At 33.5% G+C, this 10,947-nt stretch overlaps 1 long non-coding RNA gene and 1 other non-coding gene across 2 annotated transcripts; one reads left to right on the top strand and one right to left on the bottom strand.

Moving 5' to 3' along the window:
- The first annotated feature begins 2,380 nt into the window (after positions 1 to 2,380).
- Positions 2,381 to 3,941, top strand: LOC139856872 (uncharacterized). Its single transcript, XR_011762206.1, has 4 exons — positions 2,381 to 2,752; positions 3,036 to 3,121; positions 3,621 to 3,723; positions 3,809 to 3,941. It is a non-coding gene; the product is annotated as an uncharacterized lncRNA (long non-coding RNA).
- A 648-nt stretch (positions 3,942 to 4,589) lies between these two features.
- LOC139860795 (U2 spliceosomal RNA) lies at positions 4,590 to 4,781 on the bottom strand. The gene has a single exon (XR_011763412.1). It is a non-coding gene; the product is annotated as a U2 spliceosomal RNA (small nuclear RNA).
- Positions 4,782 to 10,947: the final 6,166 nt, after the last annotated feature.

Below are 10,947 nucleotides of genomic sequence, written 5' to 3' on the forward strand. Positions count from 1 at the left end.
GGAGTTTTTTTTTTTTTTTTGAAAGGCAAGCTTGCATCAGTCCGGACCGAAGCCTAGTCATCATTTGCACACACACACGCGCTTTCGGGCAGGAAACCCGAACCACACTCTGAGGATCCGACCCTTAAACCATCCCGAGGGGCAACCGACCCTTAAACCATCCCGAGGGGCAGGCGGGCCGGACCTTAGTCCCGGAGCGGGTCGGTAAAACCTTCCCTTTGGGCCACCTTCAAGGAATATATTTCAATTCCTAGAGCGGGTGACGAGGTTCGAAACCGAGACCTCTAGCCCTGCGAGTACACAGGTGTAACCGCGGTACCGCTGGACCGAAGATCCGTTGGTCTTGTTGGAGTTAACTTGACCTCAAACTAGGTAATCATTTTATTTAATCTGTTTTAAGTTTCTTGATTCCATGTTTTCTATAGAGATAAGCAACTTATGGACATCAAGCACCTAGAAAATATAGTCACGTTTCTACTTTAATGACTCGAAGGCTCCAAGATTGGCAGCATTAGAAAGTGGTCCATGAAGGGCTACAAAGGTCCATCAAGACCATCACACACTGACATTAAGTAGGGTTATGCTAACAACTGTTGTTTTTTTTTTCTGAGTAAATTCATTTGATGCTAAATCAAATTTCAAAAAAATATAGCATGGTTTACAATTTATATCGAGTGCTAGATCCCATTTCACAATCTTAACAGGTTCATCTCTTTGTAGTTCCTATCAGGTTTTGTATTGAACCTCTCTAAATCAAACTTGGATAAAACATATGACGCAACTGTCTTCGGATTCAAAAATGTATGTATAGTCTTCAGTTTTACTCGTGTACATTCAATATTTATCTGTCTTCGGTTTTACTCATGTATATCTATTTGTCTTTCTTTAAGATGAAACAATTAAAGTTTTCTCACCCGGTAAGGGTGAGCATCTGTACTCATATGCAGTAGCGGAATCAGGAATTCTTTTCACCGTGGGCGAATTTTTTTTAAAAACGTTCACATTCACTTCAACTTTTTTGGGCAAAATATGGAGGCTTTTGAGCAAAATATGAAGGCTTTTGAGCAAATTATGGAGGCTTTGAGGGCAAAATATGGAGACTTTGGTGGCAAAATTTAAGGCCTGAAAATTTCAAATTCACTGAGGCGCGGGCGCCCCACTTTACCCCACTTTTTTTCCGCCCCTGCTAATATGTACACTGCCTAATAGATATCCCGTGCTGCTAGTGAGATATGAACTTGAGGCCTCTTATGAGTACATCATAATGACAATCACTGGGACATCTTTTAATACTGAAAAATAAATCCATATTTATGAAAGAAAACAATGAAATTAATGTCGATCCTAAAATGTAGAAACAAGGTGAGAACAATAGAACACACTATCTTACATCAATGCGATTTGGGAAGGTTTCTGGGGGATTTTTCCTGACCTTTAATGGTACTGCCAACATCGTCGCGAATTGGGTTTCCTCCTAACATGTGTGTGAGTGACAAATGAGAGCATCCAATGTTAATATCGTCGTTCAAAAAAAAACATAAATGTAATACGAATAGGGGTGGCAAAATGAGCGGGTCACTTGTTTGGCTAACGAGTCATAATATGTTGAGGAGTCATAATATGTTGAGGTGTCAAACTGAGTGAATTCTAGAGAAGGTCAGAATGGGTTGGGTAAGTTTGGGTTAATCTTTTTTGTACTTTGGAAATGTACATCTTCTTTAGAGATCACATATATATTATATTGCAGATAGTTTTTGCAGGAACAGAAGAAAAAAATAACGTTTAAAATAGTGAAATTGTCTACAATAAAAAGTTTTTGGTTACCAATTTGAGGTTGAACAATTGAACAAGATATTCAAGCTATGTGGCACTCCACCCAATGAGTACTGAAAAAAGTTGTGGACTTGCGGCTTCCTCTTGCAGTAACGTTTAGACCACAATATGCTTATCAAAGTACTCCACAAGAAAGATGTTAGGAATAATGTAAAAGAATAGTGGCCATACAGAAAATGACAATCGAATTGTAATAGAACGATATAAATGAAACAAAAGCCAATATGGCTACTTGCAACAAAATGTAACTCACGTATAATTTTTTATTCAATATCAAAAAACTGAAACTCAATTAAAAGCATACATCACTTCACTTCACTATATACATTAAAAGAGAGTCTCGATTAGCTAATAAATATTTTTAAAACCCTCTTAATCACCGTTAAATTAAAAAATGACGATACACTACCTCTTGATGCAACGATTCTTAATTATCCACTAAAAAATTAGCTAATAAATCAGTTTCACATAAACCATATCTCTAAAATACCCTTCAAACTTCTAATTCATTAAAAAAAAAAAAAAATAACGGGACAGATATGAGATCCCTAATCCCTTAATAAACAACCAGAATTAACAACGTAATCTGTAAATACCCTTTTTTATCCTTTTCATTGTTCGCTAGATTCACAAACATTAGGGTTTCGATCGCGATCTGATTTCGTTGGTTATGTTAGTGTGAAAAATTAGGGTATCGTGTGATTAATTAGGGTTTGAAGCAATACAATTTTATCTGTCGATTTGATTAATTAATGATTGATTTGTTAGTTAGTTATGATTAAAAAAACACTTATCTAAAAAGTAAAGTGTGGTAATATGAAAGTTGTGTGTGTTTAGACTCTCAATTGCGTTCTTTATTGCTTACAGTCAAGAAAGAGTGTTTGTTGTTCAAGTGTTCGAGCTCCACAGATTGATAAAGGTAACTTTAGTTAACTAACTATTTGGTATTTATAGTCTTTAACTATTAAATATGTTTTAACAATTAATTATGTTGAATGTTAGGTGTAATGGAAATTAGGTTTTCTTTAGCATTGTGATTCTGTGATTCTTTTTGTAAATTTTTAGTTGGCCTAGAGACTTGGATTCAGAACTGCACTAATCCTTTCGACTGTTCTAACACTTATAGCTCTATTGGTATCATAAATCATTCTTATGGAAGCGTATGTTATATTAGACTAATGAATACAACTTTATCTATGTAGGAAGCACATGTTGATCCATTTAGCCGATAAGGCAAACCAACCATTGGAACCCATGAGTTCCCACTTGGTGGGCTGCTTGGGCCGGGGTAAGTTATAAAAAACATCAGCTTCTAAGTGTTCATAATCCTACTTAATATGTGTTATTTACTCTAGCATGAACATTTTATGCGAGTATTTAAGTCGTTAAATAATCACTATACCTTCTAAGATAGATGTTCAAATATTGTTGTGCATAATTCGATTGGAGGAACACCCAAATTTGCAATGAGATCACATCAATGAGCCAAGCATGTAAGTTTAGTTTATATCGCGGGTATACTTTTAGTACAAATCTAAAAAGTACGTATATTTGGAGGAATTGAGGTCTGATATGCAATGTTAATGTGCAGCCATGCACGGGACAATTATAGGTTCTGTTCTACGTTTTTGCATGCCTTGTCCTGATTATATCTATAACTAATTCAGAACTTTATGCTGCCACTGCTGATGTTGTATCCTTAACTGATCAAATTGGGTTAAGCAACATGCATGATTAACTTATTAACATTTGATGGTTTTCTTATGGATTTTGTCATCCGTTTGCAGTTGTGATGGGAAATGTTTTAGGTCATTTCATGCAAATAGAGATATTAAGGAGGCATGGTCGTCCAAGTGTGAAACTCTTTGCATGACCTCTCAAGCATTAAAGGTTTGTTTGTTTGCGTTTTTGACGGTGCCCATGTACAAATGTTTTTTATGCTTCATGATTCCATTTTTGCATTGGTTATATACAGGCGCAAGAACAATTTAAATGTGTGAATTGTCAGTATAATCTACATTAATGCTTTGTTTGTGGTGAACTCGGGTCTTCTGATAAATATTCGACTACAGAGGTATGTAGCACTTTGAGGCAACTGATCACTAGCAAAATAGTGTGCTCAGGTTGAGAGTTTTTATTTGTTTTTATATTTAGTTGTTAACACCTTTCTTTCAGTAGTTGACTAATTTGGTCTCCGTGTTAAATAGGTTATTTTATGTTTCTCATTTTTATATTAATATCTTTTTCTGTATGAAAATTAATTAAAAGTGGAGTTGTGGTTTTCAAAAAAATGAGAGATCACTGTTGGTAGCAACTTGGGCGGGTCAGTCAATTGGTTAAATTGTCAGACAGGGGTTGAATTAAATCATTATTATTTGTACATGTTATAATGGCTTTGCTGTATATTTTTTAATTTTTCTATAAAATAACTAATGCACGTGTTTAAGACTAAAATAGCATTTTTTTTTTAAATATATAATCATACTTTGAAACCTATAAATAAGAACGATTTTGGAGGTTATTGCACAAAAAATACACATTGGCTATTTTTCAACCCATTTAAACCATTTTTTTCCTTTTCGCTAAATCTTTTCCATGTAGTTTGACCATGACAGATAATATCTTATTTCATAAGTAAATGGGTCAATATATTGAGTTCAGATAAATCTGTGTGCATGTTTTTCGTTGTACATCTGCAACTTGTGGCCACTTTTATCATCCGTAATGTGTCTCAGCTCTACTTCAGAAGAATGATAACATTGAGCAACAGGCTTTAAAAGAAATGATCGTTGCAGGTGATCCGTTCATATGCCATGCACACAAAGATCGCTACCATATGTACTTCAGAAAAATAAGATTAATATCGAGTGAGCCGATGGCTCACATATCAAATAACTGATAAGAACAAATACTACACTTGATCTTAGCCAAAAGGCCGAGAAAGGTATGCTTTTCTTCATAGCAGGCAGCAGGCCTTGGTTTTTATAGGCAGTCTCCTCTTACTTTTTTTCTTTTGTTAAGTGATGTGGGATAAATTTGAGTTAACTATTTCTGCTGACTTCATATTTCTGCATGTGGAGTAGTTTCGAGACTTTGAATAGAGTTGTTTCAAGAATTTGACGTTCATTCAGATCCTCAAAACAGCCAAAATCATTTTTTTTTTTTTTATCATTCTGAAAATTTGTCAATAGTTAAAATCTTGAATTTTCTTTCAAATATTAATCGTAAGTAGAATAAGTTTGCCTTTTTTGTTTCAGATGAAAGTCAGGCTGCAACCAAGATGTTTGATTGCAAGCTTGTACGGAGTGTAAATTATGATCAGTTCTAATCCATACGTTAAGACACATAGGAGGCCCGGTTCATTATCTGCACATTTTAATAGTTTGGGTCAGAGCGCACAAACGCCCCATTCCGGGCGTTTGTAGTGTAGGCGGCAATGAGGGAAGAAACGCTGCGTTAACCATGGTCTAAAGGTGACCCCAAAGGATTGGCTCCGGAAAACAATCCATCAACAAAATTCTAGCAATAATTATGTATATCCCTGTCAGTAGTCTAATTCAATGAATATCCATATTCCTGTAGGTGTTTGGATCTCTTTCAACAAGTCAAGATATCGATTTCTATCTACCAAAGTATGATTTTCGTTAATGTTTATGAAATTCATACGTGTCTTTGATAATTTCAATTATTGGAGTATCTCTTACTCTGTTGATTATGGCAACCTGATGATTCTAAAAATGGATGTTTTTCTAACAAGGTGGCAATCTTGACCCATTTATGTTAATTACATATTATTCAAGTCCTGTGCAATGTTAATATAGAATTTGTTAGCTTTTGTGCATTTTGTGAAACAAGTCAATCTAGACTAAAAAACAACTACATCTGTTTAATGGTTGCAGGTCCCTAGAAGAAAATCTGATGGAGCTAGACATTCAATTTCAATTACAGTAAGTAGTTATACATATAGATAACTTTTATCATTTTTATGTTAAATAACTATGTTCTGTTAGAGATAGTTTATTCCTTTCAAATAAAAATCACACAATACCAGACTGTTGATATACTTTGCACCCAATTTTTCCAAAAAATATCAGTCAAATTATATTTAATGGTGTATGCTAATTATACGGGATTTTTGAACTAAAAATGGATGATTTTTTGTCAAACTGGTATGCAAGAAGCTCATACTACCAGCCTCAAACAAACCTGCATAAGAAGCTGATTGATTGATGAGGAAGTTTAGGGTTTGGGGTTTAGGTTTAGGGTTTAGATTTTAGAGTTTAGGTGTAGGGTTTTGGGTTTAGATTTAGGGTTTAGGGTTTAGATTTAGGGTTTAGGTTTAGGTTTAGATTCTAGGGTTTAGGGTTTATATTTTAGGGCTTAAGGTTTAGGGTTAGGGTTTAGAGTTTTTAGGGTTTAGATTAGGGTTTAGTGTTTAGATTAAGGGTGTAGGGTTTAGAGTTTTGGGTTTAGATTTAGGGTTTAGGGTTTATATTTAGGGTTTAGATTTTAGGGTTTAGAGTTTATATTTATGGTTTAGGGTAGGGTTTAGATTCTAGGGTGTAGTGTTTTGAGTTTAGATTTAGGGTTATTCTAGGGTAGGGTTTTGGGTTTAGATTTAGGGTTAGGTTTAGGATTTAGATTCTAGGGTTTAAGGTTTATATTTTAGGGTTTAGGTTTAGGTTTAGGGTTAGGGTTTAGGTTTAGGTTAGGGTATAGGGTTTAGAGTTTAGGTTTAGATTTAAAGTTTAGGGTTTAGGTTAGAGTGTAGGATTTAGATTCTATGGTGTAGGATTTTGGGTTTAGATTTAGGGTTTATAGTTTAGGTTTAGGGTTTAGGGTTTAGAGTTTAGGTTTAGATTAGGGTTTGGGGTTTATGTTAGGGTTTAACATTTGGATTTTAGGGTTTAGAGTTTAGGTTTAGGGTTTAATGTTTAGATTCTAGGGCTTAGATTTTAGGGCTTAGGGTTTAAGGTTAGGGTTTAGATTTAGTTTTTAAGTCAAAGGATTTAGAAGAGTTTAGGGTTTAAGGTGTAGGGTTTAGATTTTAGGGTGTAAGGTTTAGATTTTATGTTTTAAATTATATTGTTTAGGGTTTAGGTTAGGGTTACCTAATATTATCATATGTGATTTGTGATCTGTACATTGGTTTTACTAATTCAATCTGTAATTTGTATATTATGATGTACTTTTATTATAATTATTTATGAGTTTAGTTGGTTTGACTTGGTTACATTCTTTGCCGTGATTCGCTGATGTACGCTCATCATCGTGTATGTGTATCTGCAGGATCAAGGACATCATCTCAAGAAGCCAACAAGTCTCCATTACAGTTTAAGGTGAAAAAGAGTCTGAAAATTAAATCAAAGAAAGCAATCAAGCGAATTACCCCTTGGACATGTATATATTCGTCTAAGAGAGTGGAGAAACATGTCAACGTATCACAAGTTGCACAAAGTGTATTTCGTAATGCTTTATTATGAAATTCGTAAATTACCATCGGAATAATAATAAAAAATTATTAGTCTTATTCGTCATATGAATTAGTTATAAACATGTTAAAGATATAGTGTTTTAAATCATCCTAATATAACATATTTACTCGACTCGCCTATTTTGTCATCTCTGTTATCATTCTTCTAATATTTATTGTCTTGTGAAATAGCCAGTAATTTTAGTTTGGAGATCTCAATTACAGATTATACATGGAAATAGATTTATCTAGGGAACTGATCAATGGGCAATATTGGACTACCTTCAAGAGTTTGATCGGCTACGAATAGAATTAGAATACGATGTAGTGCTTCAAGGGTGGAGATAAGGGAACATCGAATTCTCACCACTTATAAGTACTCCATATTTAATTGCAACTGCTACTCGGGTGTAGTGACCTGAACTTTTCCATGTTTATATATATTAATTGAGATTGATATTTACATGATTAAATGTTTCCAACATGTTAAGCAATCAAACTTGTTAAGACTTGATTAATTGAAATATGTTTCATATAGACAATTGACCACCCAAGTTGACCGGTGATTCACGAACGTTAAAACTTGTAAAAACTATATGATGACATATATATGGATATATATATAGTTAACATGATACTATGATAAGTAAACATATCATTAAGTATATTAACAATGAACTACATATGTAAAAACAAGACTACTAACTTAATGATTTTTAAACGAGACATATATGTAACGATTATCGTTGTAAAGACATTTAATGTATATATATCATATTAAGAGATATTCATACATGATAATATAATGATAATATAATAATTTAAAATCTCATTTGATATTATAAACATTGGGTTAACAACATTTAACAAGATCGTTAACCTAAAGGTTTCAAAACAACACTTACATGTAACGACTAACGATGACTTAACGACTCAGTTAAAATGTATATACATGTAGTGTTTTAATATGTATTTATACACTTTTGAAAGACTTCAATACACTTATCAAAATACTTCTACTTAACAAAAATGCTTACAATTACATCCTCGTTCAGTTTCATCAACAATTCTACTCGTATGCACCCGTATTCGTACTCGTACAATACACAGCTTTTAGATGTATGGTCATCTAGACGTCGTTCTTTCGACTGAAATGACTACCTTTACAAAAACGACTTGTAACTTATTTTTCCGACTATAAACCTATACTTTTTCTATTTAGATTCATAAAATAGAGTTCAATATGAAACCATAGCAATTTGATTCACTCAAAACGGATTTAAAATGAAGAAGTTATGGGTAAAACAAGATTGGATAATTTTTCTCATTTTAGCTACGTGAAAATTGGTAACAAATCTATTCCAACCATAACTTAATCAACTTGTATTGTATATTATGTAATCTTGAGATACCATAGACACGTATACAATGTTTCGACCTATCATGTCGACACATCTATATATATTTCGGAACAACCATAGACACTCTATATGTGAATGTTGGAGTTAGCTATACAGGGTTGAGGTTGATTCCAAAATATATATAGTTTGAGTTGTGATCAATACTGAGATACGTATACACTGGGTCGTGGATCGATTCAAGATAATATTTATCGATTTATTTCTGTACATCTAACTGTGGACAACTAGTTGTAGGTTACTAACGAGGACAGCTGACTTAATAAACTTAAAACATCAAAATATATTAAAAGTGTTGTAAATATATTTTGAACATACTTTGATATATATGTATATATTGTTATAGGTTCGTGAATCAACCAGTGGCCAAGTCTTACTTCCCGACGAAGTAAAAATCTGTGAAAGTGAGTTATAGTCCCACTTTTAAAATCTAATATTTTTGGGATGAGAATACATGCAGGTTTTATAAATGATTTACAAAATAGATACAAGTACGTGAAACTACATTCTATGGTTGAATTATTGAAATCGAATATGCCCCTTTTTATTAAGTCTGGTAATCTAAGAATTAGGGAACAGACACCCTAATTGACGCGAATCCTAAAGATAGATCTATTGGGCCTAACAAACCCCATCCAAAGTACCGGATGCTTTAGTACTTCGAAATTTATATCATATCCGAAGGGTGTCCCGGAATGATGGGGATATTCTTATATATGCATCTTGTTAATGTCGGTTACCAGGTGTTCACCATATGAATGATTTTTATCTCTATGTATGGGATGTGTATTGAAATATGAAATCTTGTGGTCTATTGTTACATTTTGATATATATAGGTTAAACCTATAACTCACCAACATTTTTGTTGACGTTTTAAGCATGTTTATTCTCAGGTGATTATTAAGAGCTTCTGCTGTCGCATACTTAAATAAGGACGAGATTTGGAGTCCATGCTTGTATGATATTGTGTAAAAACTGCATTCAAGAAACTTATTTTGTTGTAACATATTTGTATTGTAAACCATTATGTAATGGTCGTGTGTAAACAGGATATTTTAGATTATCATTATTTGATAATCTACGTAAAGCTTTTTTTAACCTTTATTGATGAAATAAAGGTTATGGTTTGTTTTAAAATGAATGCAGTCTTTGAAAAACGTCTCATATAGAGGTCAAAACCTCGCAACGAAATCAATTAATATGGAACGTTTTTAATCAATAAGAACGGGACATTTCAGTTGGTATCCGAGCGTTGGTCTTAGAGAACCAAAATTTTGCATTAGTGTGTCTTATCGAGTTTGTTAGGATGCATTAGTGAGTCTGGACTTCAACCGCGTTTACTTGAAAAATGATTGCTTAACAAATTTTGTTGAAAACTATATATTTTTAACATGTGAATATTATGTGATATATTAATCTCTTAACGCGTTTGATATTATGTGATAGATGTCTACCTCTAGAACAAGTCTCATTGACTCACCTAATAATAATGAAGAGTCAAATATAAATTGGAATGATTCGTGGACTGATTCACAAGTTCCCGAAGAGGAACCGGAAGAAGAGTCGGAACCGGAAGAAGAATCGGAACCGGAAGAAGAATCGGAACCGGATGAAGAAATAGAACCGGTGGGGGAAATAATAAAACGGTTAAGTAAAATAAAATCCTCAACCAACCGACCAAGGTTAATTATGGTCAATGGTGTTTCCGCCAAGGAAGCAAAATATTGGGAGGATTACCAATTCTCCGATGAATCGGATTCCGACGAGAATTCCGATGATGTTATAGAAATTACCCCAACTGAATTTAAAAAGGCAAAAGAAAATAATAAGGGAAAGGGCATAAAAATAGAGAAATCTAATTCCAACCCCGATGAACTTTATATGTATCGTCAACCCCCGAAGTCCTTAAGTTGTAACAATGACCCGGGAACCTCTAAACCACCAGGTTTTTCTAAACCAATGTGGAAAACGACTGCTCGTATTAGGGGAACATCATATATCCCTAGAAACTTGGAAAAACGAACCAAAACCGAAGAAGAAGAAACAAGCGAGTCGGAATAAGATAGTTGTATTCGTGTGGTGTAATATATGTAATATAGTGTGCTTATGCTTTATGATATATGTAAAAATTGCTTGTATTAATAAGTATTTTTTTTATGAATCTAACTCTTGTTCTATTTTACAGTATAAAAACACAAAATGGATAGACAACCCAATATTTT

The sequence above is a fragment of the Rutidosis leptorrhynchoides genome, chromosome 7 (genome assembly GCF_046630445.1).
Source record: "Rutidosis leptorrhynchoides isolate AG116_Rl617_1_P2 chromosome 7, CSIRO_AGI_Rlap_v1, whole genome shotgun sequence".
NCBI lineage: Eukaryota > Viridiplantae > Streptophyta > Magnoliopsida > Asterales > Asteraceae > Rutidosis > Rutidosis leptorrhynchoides.